This window comes from Suricata suricatta, chromosome 2 (genome assembly GCF_006229205.1).
Source record: "Suricata suricatta isolate VVHF042 chromosome 2, meerkat_22Aug2017_6uvM2_HiC, whole genome shotgun sequence".
Lineage (NCBI taxonomy): Eukaryota > Metazoa > Chordata > Mammalia > Carnivora > Herpestidae > Suricata > Suricata suricatta.
Genome location: NC_043701.1, coordinates 83,864,802 through 83,889,021, shown reverse-complemented (window position 1 = coordinate 83,889,021; position 24,220 = coordinate 83,864,802). Strand labels below are relative to the sequence as shown.

The window sequence follows — 24,220 nt, the reverse complement described above, 5'->3', positions numbered from 1 at the left end:
GCAGTTCATGGGTTCGAGCCCTGCATCGGGTTCTGTGCTAACAGCTCAGAGCCTGGAGCCTGTTTCTCTCTCTCTCCCCCTCTCCCTCTATGCCCCTCCTCTACTTGTGCTCTGTCTCTGTCTCAAAAATAAATAAATTGTATTAAAAAAAAAAAGAATCACCAAGGGTGCAAATTCCTGAGCCTTAGAAGACATTCAGACTTGTGAACTCTGGGGAAGCACCTCACAGTCAGAAGTTTTAGCAAGTATTCCAGGAGATTCTAATGCAGGTAGTTTATGAACAAAACCTGGAGAAACACTGCAGCAGACGTAGATAACCTTGTGTGGCTGACAGATTACCATCCGCCTAATTTTTGGAATGACTGTCCCCTCCCTCCTCCTCTCCTTCCTTCCCACATTGTTTAAATATTTGGAGAGTATATATCTCTGTGTTAAGGTTGGGGCTCAATAAGATAAATTCTCAAAAGAAGTGGAAACAGGGTCTTGAAGAAATATCTGTACATCCATGTTTAGAACAGCAGCATTCATAGGCGCCAAAAGGTGGAAGCAAACCAAGCATCAACAGATGAATGGATAAACAAAATATGATACATGCACACAATGGAACATTATTGAGCTTCAGAAGGAAGGAAATTCTGACACATGCTACAACATGAATGAACCTTGAAGACATTACACTAAATGAAATAAATCAGTCATAAAAAAGACAAATTCTGTATGATTCCATTTATAGGAAGTGCCTAGAATAGTCAAATTCAAAGAGGAAGAAAGTAGAATGGTGGTTGCCAAGGTAGGAGGGAGAGAGGAATGGAAAGATGTTTTAATTGGTAGGAGAACATGAGTTTTGCAAAGAAAGAGTAACAACCTCTAAATGTACTTTACTGAACTGTACACTTAAAAATGGTTAAGATGGTAAAATTTATGTGTATTTTACCAAAATCAAATATGAGATTAAAAAAAATATTTTATTTTGAGAGAGAGAGAGACAGGGAGTGCATGTGAGCAGGGAAGAGGCAGAGAGAGAATCCCAATAGGCTCTGCGCTGAGCTGTCAGCACAGAGTCCGACACGGAGTTCGATCCCATGAATAATGAGATCTGACCTGAGCCGAAATCAAGAGTCAGATGCTTCACTGACTTAGCCACCCAGGTACCCCTAAATATAAGACATTTTAAAAATAAAATAGGAGCAGTGTGAAGAAGAGGAGGCGAGAACGACCCCCTGACCGGCCAAAGCCCGCGTGCTACTGCATCCCCGCGTCCGGCGCCCACGTCCCGCCGCCGTCGCCACCATGCCCAAGAGAAAGGCTGAAGGGGATGCTAAAGGAGATAAAGCCAAGGTGAAGGATGAGCCACAGAGAAGATCTGCAAGGTTATCTGCTAAACCTGCTCCTCCAAAGCCAGAGCCTAAACCTAAAAAGGCCCCTGCAAAGAAGGGAGAGAAGGTACCCAAAGGGAAAAAGGGGAAAGCTGATGCTGGGCAAGGATGGAAATAACCCAGCAGAAAACGGAGATGCCAAAACAGACCAGGCACTGAAAGCTGAAGGTGCCGGAGATGCCAAGTGAAGTGTGTGCATTTTTGATAACTGTGTACTTCTGGTGACTGTACAGTTTGAAATACTATTTTTTATCAAGTTTTATAAAAATGCAGAATTTTGTTTTACTTTTTTTTTTTTAAGCTATGTTGTTAGCACACAGAACACTTCATTGGTGTTTTGGGGGAAGGGCATATGCCACTATCGGAGAATCTCCGAAGCTAGATTGGTACAAGGGGAAACACCATTCCCTTCTAGTTCCTGAGAAACTTCCTCTTGGTTCCCAAAGAGGAGCGATTCCTTGAGGATGACACACAGTAGCCACCTTGGCACAAAGGCCTTGTGGTATGGAAAATCTGAAGCTCATTTTTTTATGTCCTTTTTTCCCTCTGCCTTCAACATAGACTTGACTCCCTTAAACCCAGAGACCTGCTAGAACCAGACCCCACGAAATGGTTCCCAGTATGTCAGGCAATCTGGACTTTACAGTGTCACCAGGGAGATGGCATCCCTCAAAAGAGTTCCTTTTGTAGCTTGTGGAACTTCAGGTTGATAATTCCGCCATTTTCATTTCATTTCCTGAAAGTCAGGGTTGGCTCGTGAAAAGTTGTTAAACAACATGCTAAATGTGAAATGTCAACCCTCACTCTAAACTTTCCCTGTTCAGAGCATCAAAGGAAGACTTCATTGGGTTTTATAGTGGCTTTCTGATTTTGGTAGTCCATTGAAGAAGGGAGTTTGAAAGTTGATGTGCACTGTAATGACTGTATGACCTGCCTGAAATACCATGATTGTTTATGAAAAGTATCTTTAATAAAGCTGGATACAGTTTGGCTTGGAAAAAATAAAAAATAAAATAAAATAGATTCTCCTCTTAGAACAATAAAGTGATGAAAGTCAAAGGTATGTCACTACTGGTTAATACTCTCTTTCATAATTTATTCTAGTTTCGTTTTTTAATAAGTATTCTCATATACACTAATCTTTATTCCATATTCTTGTTATTTGAACAAATATGTTTATCTCAAGAAAAAAGGAAAATCAAGTGAAGAAAATTGTTTTCTGTCTCTCTGCCACTCTACTGGTTATGACTCAATAAAGGGCCTGGCTGTAAGAAATAGTTTGAGCAGCTGTCCAGTTCCAATGTGCTGCAGTAAAAAAAAAGAACTAATGTCAGGGGAGCACACTTTGGCCACTCTGCACTAGTACCATCATGCTATTTCTGTTGGCACGTATCTGCAAGCTTACCTGTACTAACAACAACACGGTGTCAGTCACAGTCAACACCAATATACTGTACTTAAACATCTCAACTGCTGGCTCTAAAAGTAGAAATTTTTGAATAACTTGAATCAAAGAAACCTAAAATATAAAGTACTAGATATACAGAAAGAACATAATTATAGATTATGCAACTTCACAGTTAATATGCAAATGACCTAAAACCAAAAACCTAAATTTCCTTTAGGGAAGAGACATTTTTCCATCACCTTAAGCTTTGATGTCACTAGGATGAGGAGGGAGGTTGCAGACAAGGAAATCCAGGTGTTTAGGGGAAGGGGTTCAATATGAACACATCAGTTCGAAGGTACCCACTGCTTTCCTATAGAAACCCCACCTATGAGATTAAAGGAGTTAATGGAAGGAAAGAATGTAACAGGGTAGGGGGCAATGGGCAGATGAGACTTTAAGAGACTGACTAGGACCTCAGGAGGTCCAAAACACCTTGATAACACAAAACCAGAAGGGCATGGTTACCAGTACGAGAATTTACTTCATTATAGGGTGAAAAGTGATGCTGAAAAGGGCAAAGACCATTCGTTGCCTGAAATGTTCCTCAGCCCAAACCTCAACCAGCTAACATTCATTCAGTCTTCACATCTACGTTTCCACCTCCTTTACCCACGCCCCCCTTCCCACACTCCCGTGTGTTCTTCTTCCTCTTCAAAGCAGCTCACACATTTGCAATCATTTAACTGTACGCACTCATTTAATTAGCTGTTGTTCCCACTAGACTGTCAGTTCCACCAAGGCAGTGATGCGTTTATTTTATTTGCCACAATACTCCCAGCATCAAGTATGATGACCGGTACCAAGAATGCACATGGTAGGCCCTTATGAAATGGTTCTTTTCTGACTGATGCATTACTGCAAGCGTGGCATTGTCAAAAGGACAGTGTAAAGGAAGCTGAAGATGATGCACCATGATTGGTAAAAGGAAATAAGTTCATTCATAGGGCTTAGGTGAAAGGTAGAGAATGAACAAAGGGCTTAAGGAGAGATCGGTAAGCACAGCTCTGACGTGAAGGTGGGACAAGGTTTCTGCAATAAGGAAGGACGAGCTAGACCAGCTGTAAAATACTTAGAAACACTTCCCAGCAGTTTGCTAAATGTAGAACAAAAAGGACACAGAGTTAATGGTGACTTTGAACCCAGAGAAGAGATTTTACTGGGTTCTGTGTAGTTACAGTGAGTTTAAGATAATGGCCTGAAATAGAAGTGGTGGCTGGGATTCCAAAGGACTTCTGATGAAATATTTTTATTTATCATATGGTATTCTGTGCTCTATTTTTAAGTTTTTACCACTGGTGTGTATTTAATAAATTTTAAAATACCTTCCTTAAAAAAAACATAGTACTGCATTAGAGTATATACTAACATATTAGTGATACAAACATGTCTGTAAAAACAGTTGTAATGTTCAAAAGAATCTACAGTCCTTTCAGTTTGTAAAGAAGGATTTGCTCATTTCATGACTGGTTAAATAGTAAAATCATCTGCCATTTTAGAGTTCAAAAAATTGTAGATGGCTTATGTGCTTTAAACTTCTATTTCTAATTTATTACTACCTAATTCCACAGAATTGCTCAGTTTCATAAATTTGATATTCTTGAAATCAGGGTTTGTTTATTAAATCCTCACTATATATTTATACCTTCATGACTCAGTGATTTCAAATAAATTCAGTAGTCTCCTAGGGGCAGGCTTAGTGAAATTAGGATTCATTTGGACATGTGCCTAATTGCAACACATTAAAAAAAAGTTCAATCTCAAGCAGCTTCTCTTTTTTTAAGCCTTAAAAGACTAGGACAGAAAGACAAACATATTAACCAACCAGCTCTGTTATGCAAAGTCTCAGAGTAGCTGCTTCAATCCAATCAACCGGTCTCAATCTGATTCCTTGTCTTCTGGCGCTCGCCTACCTTACCCACCTCGACACTTTAATAAAGCAAACCTCCCTCCTGCTGCTATCAGATTCTCTCTCGTCACCTTACTGGAAGGCACCTCAGCCCTAGTGAGAGCAAGGTAATAGGGGAGAACCTATCAGTCAAAGAGAAAAGCAAAAAATAGCTCTCCCAACAAGGCTTCCTGAGGAGGAAACCACTACATGCTACTTCTCTGTGGAGGGCCAGCTGATCGACAGACCATGCGTCCACTTACACACTGCAGAACAAAAGACGTCAGTAAGAAATGCATAAAGAATATGGTTTCTTGTTAAGCCTGACTCTAAAATTATAGCAAATAGTGGACTTAGGAAGAGTTTCTCAGACTGGGAGACCATATACAGAAGTGGGATTAAAAGTGCTGAAGAACTTAGGTTGGTTTAGGCCTTGTGTTCTCAAAATACTAAGTGGACTCATTTTCAAACATGAGTAGAAAACAGAAAACATTTTACTATGGTTTGAATGTGTCCTCTCAAAATTCATATGTTGCAATCCTAACTTTCAAAGAAGTTGATATTAGGTGGTGGGGCCTCTGGGAGGTACTTAGGTCACAATGATAGAGGCTGCATGAATAGGATTCGTGCCGTATAGAAGAGACCCCACAAAGCTCCCTCGCCCCTTTTATCAGGTGAGGACATGGGGAGGAGACACCTGCTCTGAACCAGGAAGACGGCTCTCACCAGAAAGCAACCAGGCTGGTGCCTTGGTCTTGGCCTTTCCAGCCTTCTGTATTGTGAAAAATTCATTTCCGTTGTATAAACTACCTAATCTCTGGCATTTTGCTATAGCAGCCCAAATGGATTAAGACACATTCCAAAATTAAAATAAATAAATTATTTGGGGCATATCCATCATTTCTGATTATCCAAATATCTGCTTCCCTATCAAACTAGTGAGCTAGTCTTTGTATTTCCCAATTTTTATGGGCAGAACATTTTTTTTGAAAGTCAGTCAGCCAGCCTATCTGTCTGTCCATATGTCTATCCATCTGTCCATTCATCCATCCAGGTCCTTCTTCCTCCTTCTCTCTCTCCCTAAAGAATCGAATCCCAGCAGGTAGGCAGTGGCAGGACTTCAGAGCCCAAGCGGGGAGAGAGGAGGATGTGGCAGCAATGGCCTGGTTCCGACTACTGGAGTCCAAGCAGGGTCAAGATGGCTCTAGATCATCTCATTTGTGCCATAAAGGGTTCGAAGAATGAGGAGAACAATTTGAAGGGGCTCCCACTGGCCAAGTCTGGGACATTTTAAGCATCAACATAAATAATGATAATAACATAACAATGCATTAAAAATATCCAGGGTGCCTGGGTGGCTCAGTCATTTAAGCATTTGACTCTTGATTTCAGGTCAGGTTATGATCTAACAGTTTGAGATGGAGCCCCACATCAGGCTCTGTGCTGCAGCTTGGGAGTCTCTCTTCCTCTTTGTCCCTCCCCCCCTTCTCTCAAAATAAATACATTTAAAAATATATCCATAAATCAGAACATTTTTAAAATCCACGCACCCATGCTCATATAAATAAAAGAATGAATAAAAATAAATAAATAAATAAATAAATAAATAAATAAATAATAAAAATTCCTTGCAGTGGAATACCAACTGATGCATGCAGAAGGAATGAAGGAATTAGAAGATCACCATTTGGCAACTATCATAGTAATAATTAATTCAGCCAAGAAGCCTAGATAGATGTTAAAACTAGTGGGTGAAGGTTGATAAGAAACAGGATATTACACAGTCTGAAAGCACCACTCCCCACATACTGATCATAAAGAGAGAATAAGTCATTTGACAATAGAGAAATCTGGTAGACATGACTAAGCAAGTGATCATGGAATGTAACAAATAGGAACTGTGCACTCTCGTATAGGACGCAGTGAGAAGAACAAATTCCTTCTGTGCTCTTTCTAAGAGAGATGCATCACCTAAATCTAATTTTGAAGACATATCAGATAAACCGAAACCAAGGGATGTTTGATAAATAGTCTGTCATCTTCAAAAGTATCTAGGTATTGAAAAGTCAAGAAAAGACTGAGGAACTAGTACAGCTTGAAGGAGACCTGAAGGACAACGCAGTGTAACAGGATTGTGAACGGGATCCTTTTGCTATGAAGTACATCATTTGGACAAAACATACATGGAGATCTACGGCTTCAATGGTTAATTTCCTGATTTTGATGACCTATGTAGGAGGTATGTCTGCTTTTACCAACTATGTACTAAAGTATTCGGAAGTAATGACACATCATCTTGCTAATTTACTCTCAGATGGTAAAACAAAAAGCTCTTTGTTTTTTGCAACTTTCCTGTAAGTTCAAAATTATTTCAAAATAAACAGAAAATAAATGAGCAGAGTAATTAGGATGGTTAGAATACATAGATATGATATAAAGATAGACACTAGACAGAAGTATAGGTGGAGGTGGAGATAAGGATCTCAATGGCTCCATTAACCCATTAATCCACCAACCCAAGCAGAAGTAATCCTTTCTTCTTTCCATCTTTTTACCATTTTCACTTGTAAATGAGTACACAGAAAAGTAGCATGCACAACCACCCAGGGATATTTCATAGTCAACAAAAGCGCCAACATAGTTCAGACCATTGGGCAACCTCTTTCTAAGGAGGAGAGGCAGGAACTGACTGAACAATAGAATCAGATGAAACAGTGACGTGTAACCAGGCCGGCTTGTTCATTTTCTTTCTTTCTTTTTTATTTTTTTACATTTATTTATTTTTGAGAGACAGAGAGAGACAAAGCGGGAACAGGGGAGGATCAGAGAGAGAAAGAGACACAGAATCTGAAGCAGGCTCCAGGCTCTGAGCCAGCTGTCTGCCAGAGCCCGGCGCAGGGCTCCAACCCACAAACCGTGAGATCATGACCTGAGCCGAAGTCTGACGCTCAACCGACTGAGCCACCCAGGCGCCCCTTGTTTATTTTCTTATACAGCACTTGTCTTTAAAAGATCTTAAGCATTGTTTTTCCCACTTTCCAAGGAAATTGTGACAACCTCATGGAAGGGGATAATCTCTTTACACCAATTTTAAGAAGGAATACGTTTGCTTATTTAATAGGTAAAAAAAAAAAATCATGAAAGAGAGATTTAAGGTTTCCAGCATCACAAAACGCCTAAGTGGTAGAGCAGTATTCAAATTAAACTCTATCTGGGTTTAAGACCCATGTTCTTTCTAACATAATTTTAAGAGGAAACCGTTTGCTCTGAATTCTCTCCATGAATAATATCCACCTTCAGAATGGCATATGGTTATAAGCAAACTGGATCCTTTTATTGTCTTCAGTTTCTTCTTTATTTTGCCTCCTTTTTGTGAATGTATTGAATTAGAATAGACTGAGCACAGTGTCTACTTCTGGTTTCACTTCACTTAATGAGAAGGACACGGACCATGTACTTTGATAACATTGTGCAGGGGGCGCCTGAGTGGCTCAGTTGGTTAAGCATCCAACTTTGGCTCAGATCATGATCTCACGGTTCCTGAGTTGGAGCCTCAATCGGGTTCTGCACAGAGCCTGTCTCCGATCCTCTGTCTCCCTCCCTCCCTGCCCCTCCCCTGCTTGCATGCATACTCTCTCTCTCTCTCTCTCTCCAAAATAAACAAACACACACACAAAAAAACTGTGCAAAGCAAACCAAATACCACATGGAACAAGGTGTCTGTTGAAGCAGTTTTGTTGTTGGTTTTAACTATGCCAGTGGTGTAGTTATTTCTGGCCCTTATGTTTCATTTCTATTTTCTCTTAAGGACTTGGAGCCAGTTTTACATCTCTCTAATGAAAGCATATAACTTTACCTCTATAGTTTCCAGTAGTTCATTGGTAGTTAAAACACGGAAGTAACCTTTGAGCTGATCTTGACCGCTGTCCTCCATGCCTGCTTGTGAACCCACTTCCGAAGTGAGACCGGAACCTGCGTCCTTGCTGCTCATTCTAGTTCTCTCTCCCAGACACCAAGTGTAACAAACACCCACAGAAACACACCCTACAGCATCTGCCTTTTTATAAACGTATTTTCTATTCTACAAAAGATAGGATTCCTAAGTTCTCATACTCTAATTCTACTGTCATCATACAGGTAGTGAATTCTACTTATTTTGACGAAGCAAATATGTATTTTAGTAACACCAGCCTCGGCTTACAGACCACATAGAGCAAGTTACAACAATCTGTAGTTGATCTGACCTAGTTTCACTTTACAAATTAGATAAGACAGTCCAACTATCCTGTCTCTTATGAGGATTAAATGAGATCCTAGATGTTATTTTCCTAAAAATCAGCAAAACCATCATCCCAAAAGAGGATCTCATTTCTAGATCAGACTTGGCCAGTGGATGGGGGTGTCCACACAAGAGATTATGTACCAGGCATTCTGCTATTGTTGCTGATGGAGGCACAGAGGTCAATAATGTGGATTAACTAGGATTAAAGTATTATTTTCTGATTACATTTGTGGTTCAACTTTCTAGACACTTAAAACTATTCTTAAGATAAAGCAATTAAAAAACCCTACAATTTAAAATGAATAAGTCATAAAACAACAAATTTAAATGTTTAAAAATTAGAAATAAACTAAATTCAAAAAATTATTTTTGTTATATATTCAATAACATGTATATATGTGACCTAGACATATTTCCTTACCTCTGAGAGGTGATACAAAATATGTAACAGAAACATGTATATCTCACATGTATGTACATGTAAAGCTTTCAAATAAATAAATAGTATATAAGGAGACAGAATTATGGGAAATAGCCAGAAGAACAGAAAGATATAGGAGAATATAGGGGGGAAATTAGAGAATAAAACTAAAGATTTTCATTTTTTCCCTTATTAATAACTCTGAAGTTTATTTTTCCATTGGTATTTTAAAAATTTCTCCCCAAATTACTATATTCCTAAAAAGAAATAGAGAAGCACCGTAGAGAACAAATAAGAAAAGGGAAGTTTAAAAAATGAGAGAATGGAAAAAAGTAAATTTAGAGTAACACAAATGGTAAATGACATGGTTTTCTTTGTAGGAATGATTTACATCTAATGTAATGATGGGCTATTTTCACATTTAAAAATTTCATTAATTTTATGTTTAACTTTGTGACTTGCTTCTTCATTTAAAATATAAGGCTAGAGAAAACAGTTTGGATTTGGCTGAGACAGCACCGCAATGCAAGTAATAAGTGGAGTTTACAAATCATCAGCATTCTCCAGCTCTATTTTTAAAACAGTTTTCCAGGTTACTGTTTTTCTGTCTTTATCCCAGATATCAATTTCTCCCTGTCCAAATTTAGAAATTGAATGGTCACAAACCCCAAAGCATAAACGGTAGCAAACTCAAGCCAAAACCTGTTAGCATTAATAAGAGTTCAATAAGGAGGATAAATACAAAATAAATACATAGGACTCTGCAGCTCCCAAATAGCTAGTTATAAAATATAATGAAATTATCCATTTCCCAATAGCCACAAAATATACATGGAAACAAATGGTTTTTTTTGAAAGCTTGGGCCCATATGAATAAACTTACAAAACTTTACTGAGGAGTGTTTAATAAAAATACTTGAATTAATGGAGAATCATCCCTGGATAGGATTATATACATATAAATATGTCAATTCCTGCTACATAAATTTTAGAAATACCAGGAAGGTAATTTCAATAAAATCCTCATTTTCCTCCCTTAAGTTGGCAGTGTATGTATTTTAAAGCTATACTAATAAAAATTTAAAACACAAGAATAGTTGAATAAAATTTTTAAAAAGACTTAGGGAGAGACTCTGTGCCCTATGTACTATTACACTTTCAAAAACCTAAATTAATTAAAAAATTAATAAACTAGAAAGAAGACAGATCAGTGACACAGAAAACTCAGAAATGGATCTTATGATATAGAAAACTTTAGTACATTCAGTTCATGTTAATGAAATTTTACTGAATACCTAGGTGTCAGGTACTGTGTTAATAGAAAAATAAACTGGTATCGTCTTTCCAGAAAGCAATCTGGCAATATGTATTATGAATTTTTAAAGAGTTTATATCCTTTTAGTAAATGCACTTTCAGAATAGATTCTAAGGAATTGTCAGACATTAGTTCAAGTATTTACACAAAGATGTTTATTATAAGGTCATTTATAATAGTAAAAACCTGGAAAAATGGAAGAATTCATAAATTATGGTAATAATATATAGCCATTTACATTATGTTTAAAACATATTAATATATGTTCATATAATAGAACATTATATAACAATGAGAATAATCAACTACAACTGCATATAATGTGGGTGAATCTCACCAACAGTATTTTTTAGTGGAAGAGCAAGATACAAAGCACACAAGTAGGATTGCATTTGTATGCATTTCATACACATAAAACAATCTCTGCTTTAAGAAGTCAGGATAACTTTGGGGAGCTGGATAAAGTGACTGAAGAAGGATTCGAGGGGAGATTCTTGGATTCTGTAATTTCTATTTCATGATCTAGAGGCTAATGACATTGTATGAAAAATCATTGAAATTAAAACATGCACATTTCTGTCTGTATGCTATTCATCAATAACAAGGGTTTCAAAATTAATCACATGAAAACCTTTCCCCAATATTCAAGTAGGAAGAAAATCAGGCTACAAAACCGGGCATGAAATATAGTCTCAGTTGTTTGAATAAAAGACCAGCATGGGAAAATTGCTAGAAGGAAACCGGCAGTAGGGGCATAAGATGGGGTTGGGGAGGATTAGAGGAACTGGTGGGAAACAGGAAAAGATCCCTATAGTATCTTTTAATTTTTTAAATGTTTTTTTATTTATTTTTGAGAGACAGAGAAGGACAGTGTGAGCGAGGGAGGGTCAGAGAGAGAGGGAGACACAGAATGCGAAGCAGGCTCCAGGCTCTGAGTTAGCCACTAGCACAGAGCCTGACGCGGGGCTCAAATCCACAAACTGTGAGATCATGACCTGAGCCAAGGCCGATGCTTAACTGACTGAGCCACCCAGGCGCCCCTATAGTATCTTTATAAGAGTCATTTGTTAGGAATGCTTGGCTTAGAGAAGCCAAGCTTCTGGTGATGGCCAGAGGCTGTGTGGAATAAAGGGGAAACTGGTTAAATTCTGATGGAAAAGAGTCAATAGAGAGGGAAAGGTATAGTAAATATACTGAAAAAGAGCCAATTAATGCCTCTTCACAGGCTGGCAATTTTATACATAAGAAGCAAACTCAGAAAAGGGGTAAAAAGGGCTAGACTGCAATAGGGACACAAAATACATAAAAAGTTCTTTTTCATAGAGCTTTGCAAATTATTAACACGTCAAGAAACTTGACAATTTTCCTCTCTGTGTATAGCCACTTGTGTTCTTTCATGAAGCCTTCAGGTTCTCACATTATCTGGATTAGGAAATTGTTAGAAGAGTTTCAGCCAGATGATAATCCATCTCTAACTTCAGAATACTTCAGGCCAAAATAAAGACCAGGTCAAGTATAGTGACACCAGGTCTGGTGGCAAGTAGCATTTCTACCCCATGTTAGCTGTGTAATTTGAGGCAAGTTACTTAACCTTGCTGTGTCTGAGTGGCCTCATCTGAAAAATGATGAAGACAATAATACGCTGAAGAGAGGCTTAAATGAGATCATCCACATAAAATGCTTAGCCCAACATGGGGCACAGAAGAAACCCTCAACAATTATAAACTGCCACCATCACTTATTTTTTTAAATCCAGGGGCAAAGTTTCTCAGATGTCTTTAGATTTAGAAATAGCAAAACAAAAACCAAGAATATAAATGGGTAATGAAGCAGCCTCTAATTCACAGTAAATAATTTCAGCAAAAAAATAGGCTTTCTCTCAAATTTTTATTTAAAAAAGTGTTAAATCTATAGAAAATTTGAAAGAATAGTATAGTAAACATCCTATATTATTCCCCTTCACCTGTATTAACCAATTGTTCAATTTTGCTATATTTACTTTCTCTCTCTCATACAAACACACACAACCAGTGTGGCAGAAGCCAAGACTTCAACTGGTTGGCTCATTATGTACCAGGGCACACCCCATCTATCAGTCTTGTGTACAAAAAGTCAGCTTCTTTCAGAGAATCTAATTTATCACGTAAGTCCTAATTAATACCAAAGCTGTGATAATTGGGAGAACCAATGGAGGATTACACACTGAGAGTAGATAAGATATTTTGGGCAACTCTCCCTTGGGAAAGATAAAGGGCTCAGAGCTCTAGTCTTAGGTCTGTCATTATGGAGAAAGCAAAGGCTTTCATCAGCAAGCAAGGAAGCCTGACAGAGCTAGACCAGGGTAAGAGTTAGACATGTCACTGAATGAAGTCACTGGCAAAGAACTTTGAGAAATAACCCGGTGTGTGCATGAGCATTTCCCCCCTTAGTTATAGTAAACACAACATTTACACAATGCATCTCCATGCCCTTCTTAGGCATTTAAGTTATCATGCACATCTAACAGTGGAATAGAAAATCCAAAAGACACTAAACACTTGGTCTCCAATAATTATACACCTGAAAATGCATTCGACAGATACTAGGTTGAACCGTGTAAAACTTTTTCTAGATTGAAAAGTCAGTATGAGCAATTTCATGTATTCACATATATTTGTTCAAGTAGGAAATGACATATATAGGAAATGACATATGTTTACGTATTCCCTGCAGTACTGTTTATAGAAGTGGGAGTCTGGAAATAAACTAGTATCTATGCATTATGTGTATATGTGTGTGCATTATATATATAATCTATCTATATAATATATATAATGGAGTATTACACAACTGTCTCTGTCTATATATATGTATGGAAGATATATATTTAAATACATAATGGAATATTATGCAACTATCAAAAGAAAAAGAACTAAGAAGCTCTCTGTGTACCACCTTGGAAATTTAAAATACACTTTCAAGTGAAATATGTGAAATATTCAATATAGTAAACTATCTTTTGGGTAAAACCTGGGAGGAGAGTAAGAAATATATTTGCATTTGCTTTATACATATAAATTCTGAAAGAAGACACAAGAAATTAATAGATGCTTACTTTTGGGGAAGTATGTGAACTGTGTAGTGTAAGACAGATTTTGCAGATGAATTTTCACTGCATGTCTTTATATATTTTGAACCATTTGTATGTGTTATCTAGTCAAAACATTTTAACTAAGAATGTCTGAGGAAAAAAAATTAAGGTATTCAATGTTCAGATGGGGAACCAGAAATTGGAAGATGATTCTAGCTATGTTTTTTCTCTATGATGATGCAACATTGAGATGTAATCATCTCAATGTAATCCATTTCTAGTGTCTGTGCAGTAAACATTATAGATTTAACATTAAAAAAATCAATGGTTTCCCATCAGAGAATACAAAAATATATAATAGGCTTTCTTTTTGAAAAAAGAAACTTTTTATTTTGAGATAATTATAGATTTGTCAGTTATGTATTATATAGTTGCATAAATAATATTGAAAATTCCCATTTATCCTTTACCTCGCTTCCCCTCATTGCTACCATCCCTAACACCTGGCAACCAACCACTAATCTGTTCTTCATCTCTGTAACTTTGTCATTGGAGAATATTGTGTAAATGGAATCATATGGTATGTCATCTTTTCAAATTGCCTTTTAATTATTTTAACCACTTCAATCCCCATATTTCATTTTCCTATATGTTTTTAAGGCTAGGGTTATTGAGGGATAATTTACATGCTGTAATATTCATCCTTTTCAGGGTATAGTTCGATGATTTTTTTTACAGTTTTATTGTGGTATAATTTATAACAGACTGCACATTTTCAAGTGTCAAACTTGATCAGTTTTGACATATGTGTACATTTGTGAAAGCATCATCACAATCAACACAATGAATATATCCATCACTCCCCAAAATTTCCCCATGCTCCTTTGCAATCCACTCTTCCTACACCACATTCCCATCCACAAACAACTCTGCTTTCACCACTAGATTTTCTAGATGTTTATACAAAGGGAATTATACAGCATGCAGTAAAAACCTTGGAGTGAAATGGCTGGGTCATATGGTAGGTCTCTGTTTAGCTTTTTAAAAACCTGTCAAACATCCAAAATGGCTGCACCATTTCACCTTCCTACCAGCAATAATATATCCAAGTTCCCATTCCTCCACATCCTCCCAGTATTTGGCCCAGTCAGTAATTGTGTTCTAAGCTGTTTCAGCGGGTGTAGTGGTAGCTCACTGTGGTTTTAATGTACTTTTCCCTAATAACGGATGATGCTGAGCATCTTTTCATGGGCTTATTTGCTGTTCATAGATTTTTCTCTGATGAAGTGTCTATTCCAATCTTTTGCCCATTTCTTAAAATGAGGCTGTTTGCTTCTTCTTTTGTAGTTTTGACAGTTCTTTATGTTCTGGATACAAGTCTTTTATGAGATAAGTGTCTTGTAATTATTTTCTCCCAATCTGAGGCTTTTTTAATCTTCTTGACAATGCATCTTTAAAAGCAGAGTATTTACTTTGATGAGGTCCAATTTATCAATATTTTCTCTTTTCTGGATCATGCTTTTTGTGTTATATCTGAAAAACCTTTATCCAAAGGACACAAAGATTTCCACCTATGCTGTTATCAGTTTTATAGATTTAGATTTTATATTTAAGTCTGCTCTCCGATTTGAATTAATTTTTCTAAACTGTGTGAGCTTTGTACAGCATTCTAGGGAACATCTACCCTTACCGAGGAAAAGAAAAGCAGTCAGTGAAGAGAACAAGGAATGTACTGACGCAGAGAAGCCAGAGGGTAAGGATGAGGGCTATAATTAGGAGAGGTGAGGCCATGAAAGTGGTCCTGGAACTTCGCATGGAGACCAATGGAAGCAAACAGAGTAATGGTCACTGATCTCAACATGAAATCACTAGTGGACTTTGAGACCCAAGTTTCAATATCAAACAGCCAGAAGCCAGCCTAAATGGGATCAAAAGAAAATATGGATGGCAAAGACAGAAAGTACTCAAATCACTCTTAAAAATTTCATTCATGAAAATGAAAAACTTTTAAAAAACCACATAGGACACTGAACTCAAGAGTCTCTTGACTATGTAGAAGAACCAAGTAGGGAGAAGTAAAAAGAATAAGAGAAAGGAGAGAATTGGTGAAGCAAAGTTTGGGATGAGGCAAGATGAGAATGTGTCACGAACAGTTTACCTTTTGCATGGAGGTGACAGGAAGTGAGAAGGAAATGGATCCAGACAGGGATAGTTCAAGACGGTAGGCTAGGGAAGCTCCAGGGCCTTGCTCAGCCCTCCTGGCTAAGTAGGGGAGGAGTTTTTCTGTGGAGACTGAGAAGGGGGTGCTGTATGGGGACTTGGGTGGGGTGAATGTGTTTGGAATTGGGGTTGCAGGAGAAGTGGTGAGTTGTGGGTCCAAAGGAAATAAATAATGGGATTCTAAAGAGCTCTGAGAACAGAGAACACGCAGATAAAGAATAAATGTTTGTCAAATTTAATGTTTGCTACATTCTTCCTTGCTGCCAAGAGTTCCTCCCCATCCCCACCCCTCCAAAAAAGATACAAATGGACAAACGGTTCCATAAATAACTACACTATAGGACTTTACTGCCCCACTTTCCTCCTCCCCCCCCTTCTCCCCCCCCCCCCCCCCCCCCCCCCCCCCCCCCCGCTTCTTTCTTTCCTAAGACTCACAACCTGTTTGGTATGTAGAACAGGTATTGCAATTCTACCTTATACATGAAGAAACAGAGGCTGGGAGAAGGCCTTCCCCAAAACGCTCGGCTAGCTGGGACTTAAATACAGATCTTTTGATTCTAGTTCCAGTGATCAGAATTTACAGTCATTTCTTCATTGCATCGCACTGCTACCTTCAGTGCTCTCATTGCCATTTTTACTTTAAATCGTGGCCCCAGAGGGTTTCTTTATTGCTATTCTACGGTTCAGATCCACCCATTCTCTCTCCTTCACTCACCTTCCTGAACTCAACTTTGCCCATGCTCTGTAGAGGCAGGAGTCTGAAGAAGAGTTTGGTGCACAAGAGAATTCAATTTACAAACAGAAATAACAACTACCAAGCTGCAGCCACGGTTTGACATTTAGAGTAAACTCAGGTCTGACTCTCAGAGTTTTTTTTAGGGGTTCTGGTGAGGAAAGACCCAACGAATCAGGAGATAACAGCCACCAAAGAGTTGGGAAAAGGCCGTTGGGATTCTTTGCAAAAAGAGCCAATGTACAGTCCTCCTCTGAGAATTCCCAGAACAAGGGCTTCGAGACTGGAAACAGCTTGGCGCTTTTGGGCCTGAACTCCCTACCCACTCCCCTCCCTTCCTGCGGCTTTCTAGAATCCCTTCGCTGACATAAAACCTGAGACTCTTCCATACAAATTCATCACTATGTGATAAACTCTCAGAGCAAACCTGAACCTTTTATTTTGCCTAGGTCGATTTGTTTTTTAACATGTTGGGCAATCAATATAAAAACTTACGGTCAATGGATGTCTAGTATGAACCTTGCTTATTCGCGAGCACAGTAGTTTTTTTTTTTTAATTCAACTTCCTCTGACCTTGTAACAGTTATTTTGCTACTGTAGACTATGATGCAAATTAAGGCATTTCTATTCTTATTTCAAAGTCTGCTGCATAAAATAAGTGTATGCTTTTCAAAGCCAACTGACAGCCTAATGTTCCACATTTAACTACAACAAATCAACACTTCACCAGGTTACTTCATTATTATTTGACTAATTTAGTTAAAAATTTATGAAGAAAACTGATTTTCATCTCTCATAGTTTCTGGTCATCAAAAGCCGCTAATTCTCCTCATGTTCCACTTGCATACAACAGGAGCCTAAAACACTTGCTCTTCAAAAGTAGATCACTAACTTTCGTAATGCATTAAAGTCAGCATAAACAGGATCGTGCGGTTCCTGATTTGTGGCATTATTTGGAAAGCAGATCTCTCACAAGCTCAATAATCCTAAAACCCCTACGTTTTAGTTTGCAACTGTCACAAAAGCAAACAATTTTTCTGGAGTAGGGTATCTTATATCTGCTAGAGCTAAGCGATGCTGTGAAATAGTAAAATCTTGTACACCAGAATTATAGTGGTATTTCTGCTTTTTAAGGATTAAGGAAAAACGAATAAATTTAATCAATCAATATAAATCCCCCTACCCCTTTTAAAGGCTTCTTCTGTTATATTTAATCCACTTTCACACAGTTTTTCTTAATTACACTACAGCTGTCTGGTAAGGCACAACTGACCACTTCCATCATGAAAACAAACTGGACCCCACCATCCAAAGTTCTCGATTAAAAAGCAAAGGTTTTTGTGAGCCCAGAGAAAACAGGCCCAGCTGCTCCATTTCACCAGGCGGGCACCTCTACTCCATTCAGCTGTGAAGAATGGCAACGACTGTAAATTGTTCTTCCTGATCGGTTCCACAATAAAAACAAACCACACTACTTTCAATTTTTCAAAGCCAATTTTTTTTAAGCCTCCAGTACACTGGAAACAAGAGTTGTGTTCTTCTGATTCATGGCCTTTGATTTCTGCATAAACGTCCCTGTATGCATGTAAAAACAGGTCCCTGCAGGATACTCAGAGACTGTATATATTAACTTACCAGATGTACCAGAAGATAGAAACGCCATCAGCCTACCTTTTAAAGCGAGATACTGTTGAACAGCTTAAACTGCCTGTGACTAAAGCGTGGCTGTAAAGAACACACCGTGTGCAGAGGGGCACTAGGTAGTTCGTGAGAAACTGCAGCGTGCTCACAGAGAGGGCAGCAAGTGGGTTTGCACTTGCCTTTTAATGCTCTGTTAAAATCCATACTGTGGAATTAAGGTCAAGTCACACACATTTGCATTTGCAAGTAGAACACTTGGACTCTGATAATAGCTAAGATTATTGACAGAATTTTGTTGAGAAACTCCTAAATGTTTCCAATTTACCCATGGCGTTTAACCAGTATCTAGGATTTAAAGTTGAGGTCTTGAGAGTCTGTTACCAATCAAACACCAACTTGAAAATGTTTGAACATGCCTCTATATTTATATTAATATATAATTTACTTATTTGCAAACATGGGACATTGGACTGATCGCTAGTGAACGTTTGAAAACACAAAAATTGACGTTTTTTTTTAAAGTTTATTCATTTATTACCTCAGAGAGAGAGTGTGTGTGTGTGAGCAAGCACAGAAATAGGGGAGAGGCTGAGAGAGAGGGAAACACAGAATCTGAAGCAGGCTGTCAGCCTTGAGCCCCATGCAGGGCTTGAACTCACAAACTGAGATCATGATCTGAACCGAAGTTGGCTTAATTGACTGAGCCACCCACCCAGGAGCCTCTCTACACAGCTCTTCCTTAAGGAGGAGATAGAAATAATTTGTAAATGGAAGTTTTAAGACTTTCTGTGCACATCTCCGGGGGGCCCTCTTCCACAGCTCCTGGGGCACTGCCCACCTCCTGCCTACCTCCCATGGAGACCCAAAGTGGGCTCCAGCTAATATGAGGCCAACCTAAGTTGTTAGTGGCTTTTGGATGAACTCTTAGATTGCTGTACATTTCTATCCCAGTCCCTAGGATTTTTTTTGTACAAACACAAGGATATAATCTAGTTTCGAACAGCTTTTGATTTGGACTCATGAGTAGAGTGTTGCAATGGAATCCAAATGTGACCAAATATGGAGATACAAACAGGAACGTTCAGCTTTGTGAACTTCCACTTCGGTGGCAAAACCGCTGGCATGAAGCTACCGATGATTTCTCTCTAACACAAGGCAGCAATCAATATCATCTACATCAACAAACAAGTTGCTATTGAAAATAACACCCTGTGGCTGCTGCAGCGATTTGTGCCCTGGGCACAACTAGTCACCCAACTTTTCCATGTGTCTACTGACATTTTACCTTTCCAAACTATCTGATTAACAAATGCATTCTTTCCAGAAACCCTAGCAATATGTGATTTCAGGCAAAGGAAGTTCTCACCAAGTGCTAACTCTGTTTTCAGGGAGTTCTATCAATAATGGCATGTATCAGATACTGATTGGATCTACACAATTTTGATAAGCAAATACATATCATCCTTGTCTTCAAGGAGCTAAAAAAAAATCTAACAAAAATTACACAAGGCCCCATGTGCATGCGTGCCCCACTATTTATCCTTCTTTCTCTCTGTCTATTTGTTCTGCTTCCTTCATAGGTTCCTCTTATTTTACCTTCTCTGTTATTCCCCAAGGTTATTCTCCATCTCTTGGGGATCTCACTCAACACTACACCTCAAAATATACCAATATGTCTCTGACTACCAATACTGTTTCCAAAGCACCAACATTTTTCTTGAGCTATAGATCATACTTCCCATACTTCCAACTGTCTACTCAACTTCTCCAACTGAATGCCCTAAGGGCAGTTTACCTCAGCGCTTCCAAAAGAAAACATTATCTTTTCCATAAAACATGCCCCTTCTTCTGTATTCACCTCTACTCCTGTGGGTTATCAGGGATTTCTCATCTCCCTCGAATATCCTACCCATTTTAAGTCTAGTCAATTCAACTTCCTCAGTACCTCTCAGATTTGTCCACTCCTCCCCACGGTCATCTCTCTATTTTCAACACCCTCATAACTGATGTTTTCCTCAAATTTGTTTTCCTTGACTTCTTCCTCCACCTCACTGCCAAATAATCTTTCTAAATACTCAGACCATTTTCCCTGCTTGAATAAGAAGAAACACAGGATGCCTTGAGAATAAAAAGGAAAGTTCAAGAATGGAGTTTCAAGGCTAGGAGACATCTAAGAGTGTTAATGAGCTGAAAGGAAAGAGCCTGTAATAAGCAAGAAATAAGAATAGATGATCAACACAGGAAGGTCCCAGAGCCCAAGGCAAGCTCAAGAGCACTGGAAGAGGAGTCAGCACTGAGAAAAGTGAATACATACTTCTCTCTGAGGCAGAAATACTCTAAGGATGGCTGGAGGTGAAGTCAAGTCTGGATGTGGAGGCAAGGCAGACTGATGGAGCGCATGCCAGGGATTACCTACTTCCTCAGAAAAATGACAAGGGCAATTAGTCATTACTTTAAAAGGAGGGGGTCAAGAGAGCCGAGGTTCCTGAGAAAAGTTATTCCAGTTTAGAATACTCACTATGGATAGTAAAAAACGTAGCTCATTAGAAACAGGTTGGAAAAAATTTTTTAAAGAGAAGAGGGGCACCTGGGTGGCTCAGTCGGTTAAGTGCCTGACTTCAGCTCAGGTCATGATCTCACAGTTTGTGGGTTGGAACCCTGTATCGGGCTCTGTGCTGACAGCTCAGAGCCTGGAGCCTGCTTTGGATTCTGTGTCTCCCTCTCTCTTTGCCCCCCCGCCCCCCCTGCTCTGCTCATGCTCTGTCTCTCAAAAATGAATAAATGTTAAGAAAAAAAATTTTTTTTTAAAGAGAAGAAAGTCATCCGAGCATGGAGGTAAGGGTGAAATCATCTATCTGTACCAGGGTCAATCAGCACAGTAGGGGCAACGCTGGGTGCAAAGGTGGTGGGTAGGAGCCCAGGGGGACGTATGATTACTGTGCTGATGGGTTTAAGTCCCCAGCAGCTCTCAATATCCACCTTCATCCATGTCGACTGTTTCCCCAAGGCCCATGGCAATTTTTTCCCTCTTCTTCTCCTGGAAGACCCTATGTTCCGACCACCATAAACATGCTGTACCATCTCTAGAACATGCTATACTGCCATAATTCTGTCTTAGGACATGCTGCTTCCTCTATATAAATGTGCTTCCCTCTGTCACTCTCCACTTCCCTCCATTCTTTACAGAAACAAAAAAGAACACTCCAAAATGAACTTGATTGGCCAAAGTCAGGAGGCCACCAAGACAATCACCTGGGTACAGACTGCACACTCTACAAGCATTTGATGGGTGAAGGCATCATATGATTTGTAGGGAAAACCATCCCTTGAGTGAGGCAGGTTTTCTGAGGCATGTGAAGAGAAGAGAGTAAGTACAGTCCAGACCTCTGTCTTCCCACAGTATGTAATGAACTTGTATATTATTCCTGAGGTCCTGGTTTCCATGACTCCACTTAAAGCCTGACATATAAAACTTAAATTTCACTATATCTTAAAAAGCAGACACTTTTTTTTCAGATTTCTGCATAAGTTGATGCCACTGAAGTCTCCGTATTTTGATAAAAGCAGATTTATGTAGTTTTTACTGAGGTTCCTCTCTCTAGAACTGTCCCTTACCGTATGACCCTCAAAGACAAATGAGGATCTGTGCAAACTGCAGACATGCACAAGCTCAACTTCTGGACAAAAGAACAAAAGGGGACATCTGGTCTTGGTGCTTCTGCTCTCGATTCAGAGTTCTACACTTTCTAATGCACTGGTCCTTTCCATTGTATCCATTATCGCCCCTCCATTTAATCATCCTTATCCAGTGCCACAGAGAGGGACAAGTATTATTTACTTGCTCATTCATTAATTCAGTAAACATTTACTGACCTACCTAATATGTGATAGACTCCAGGGAAAATGCAAAGGTGAGCAAGAGGAGAAGGGGAAGGACAAATATATGCACAAACTATTGAATACAATAAAGTAAGTGTTATAATATAGATGTGCCTTCACTCGACACATATCAAACCCCTAGTATTTATCTGGCATGGTCTTAGGCCTGAGGATCGAGCAGTGTAACTAATAAGAAACACACACACACATACACACACACACACACACACACACACACACAAACTTGGCTTCAAGGAGTCTAATTCGTTAACAAGACAACAAAGAAAGTGAATCAGATGCACTGAAGGCAGCAAGTCCTCCGATTGCAAGGAGGACACAGGCCCAGTCACAGAAGCTGCCACCGGGGCTGGCCCAGGAGGGGCACGAGGCAGGAGAAGAGGGCGGTCCAGGAGCCAAACAGCACAGGCACGTTCAGTAGGACGCAGGGTCAGAACAGCAGAAATACTTGCCCCCGCAGGAAACCAAAGGATGAAAAGTAACCCAAAATGCTGCAGTGAGCCGAACGTGAGGTTGGCAAAACTGTGCTCCTTCTCTTTATGGGAAAACAAGGAGTGCTTTTCTGTCTCCACAGTTCTCCAGAAGTAGAGAAAAATAAAATTTTGTGTGTCATGAATTTGACTAAATGTTCATTTTAAAATGTGATAAATTTGCCAGGGTAGTGGGTATAAAAAAAACCACATTAATTAACAAATAAGCAAGCAAAACCATAAAGAACAAAAATACATGAACTTCCAGGTTATTACCCGCTGGACTTAGAATAAAAAAAAAAAAAAAGGCTTTGTAACCCAAAATAGCTATGAACATGGAAAAAACCCTAATAAGAAAACCAGCAGGTTCACTCTCAGAGCACGGCGTGTATGCTACACAAGTCGATATTTACATACCTGAGAGAAAGCAAATTACTAGGACACAAAAAAGCAAGAAGGGGAATGAGAGGGCATATATTTAAGCCTGAGAAGCTGTAGCGCACAGAGGCTGAGAGCCAAGGGCTGCCTGGGATCTCATCTCGGCCTTGCCTCTTGCTAGCTTTGTAACCGTGGCCAAGTTACTTAGTTTGATCTTGCACGTATGTAATACAGAGGTGTAATAATAGTATCTACCTCAAAGCATTATTTCGAGGATTAGACTAGTCAATTTATGTAAAGCTCTTAAAAGAGTACTTGGCACCTAAGTATAAACTGTTATTATTGGAGGGAGGGAGGCAGTAATTGTTATTATGATCTGGAGCTGAGTACTTTACTGTAGAATTCCTATTAGCCACTGATGATCTTCTGGAAAATTGTTTATCCTCTTACAAAAGTTGGTGAAAATGCTGCTTTATTAATGAAATAATGCCAGCTACTAATGCCCTAGGGTTGAAACCTAGAATAAATGTGCTTAACAATGCACAGTTTAATCCTACCTTTGGTTACCAGCTTAATTTCTTGGAACGCTCTCTATGCACGATAGTCACCACCACCTCTGAAGCAATACGCTCATGCCATACGTTGGAAGGGGAGAGGACTTTAAAAGACAGAACTTGAAATAGTCGCCTAGATTTCATCAGAACAGAAGTTCCGTGAAAGCTGAATATAGGCAAGGGTGCTTACAAAATCCACCAAAATATAAACGGCACCAGACTGTGAGCTTCCCTGAGGGCAGGGACTTACACGGCCGGCGTCAGCGTATCACCCACATCTAGACCCGTCCAGAACATGGCGAGATCAGATATTTTCAAATAAGTGAACAACAGGACTTCAAATGAACTGTCCAAATCGTAAATGATCCATTACACATCTGTAGGAAACTGCATAATAGGTAGATTTAAATGATTTAAAAAAAAGGAATATTAGGTTAAGTTTTGAAACAATCGCACCTTTGAGCTTTAAACGAGTGCCGAGTTTATCCTTAACACTAACCAGCTCACAGTGTGAGAAGGGAAAAAAAT

At 39.0% G+C, this 24,220-nt stretch overlaps 1 protein-coding gene and 1 pseudogene across 5 annotated transcripts in view; one reads left to right on the top strand and one right to left on the bottom strand.

The window, feature by feature from the left end:
* Positions 1-24,220, bottom strand: part of UMAD1 (UBAP1-MVB12-associated (UMA) domain containing 1) — a 215,601-nt gene that overhangs the window by 81,353 nt on the left and 110,028 nt on the right. The window lies entirely within an intron of this gene.
* LOC115283254 lies at positions 1,233-1,661 on the top strand (annotated as a pseudogene).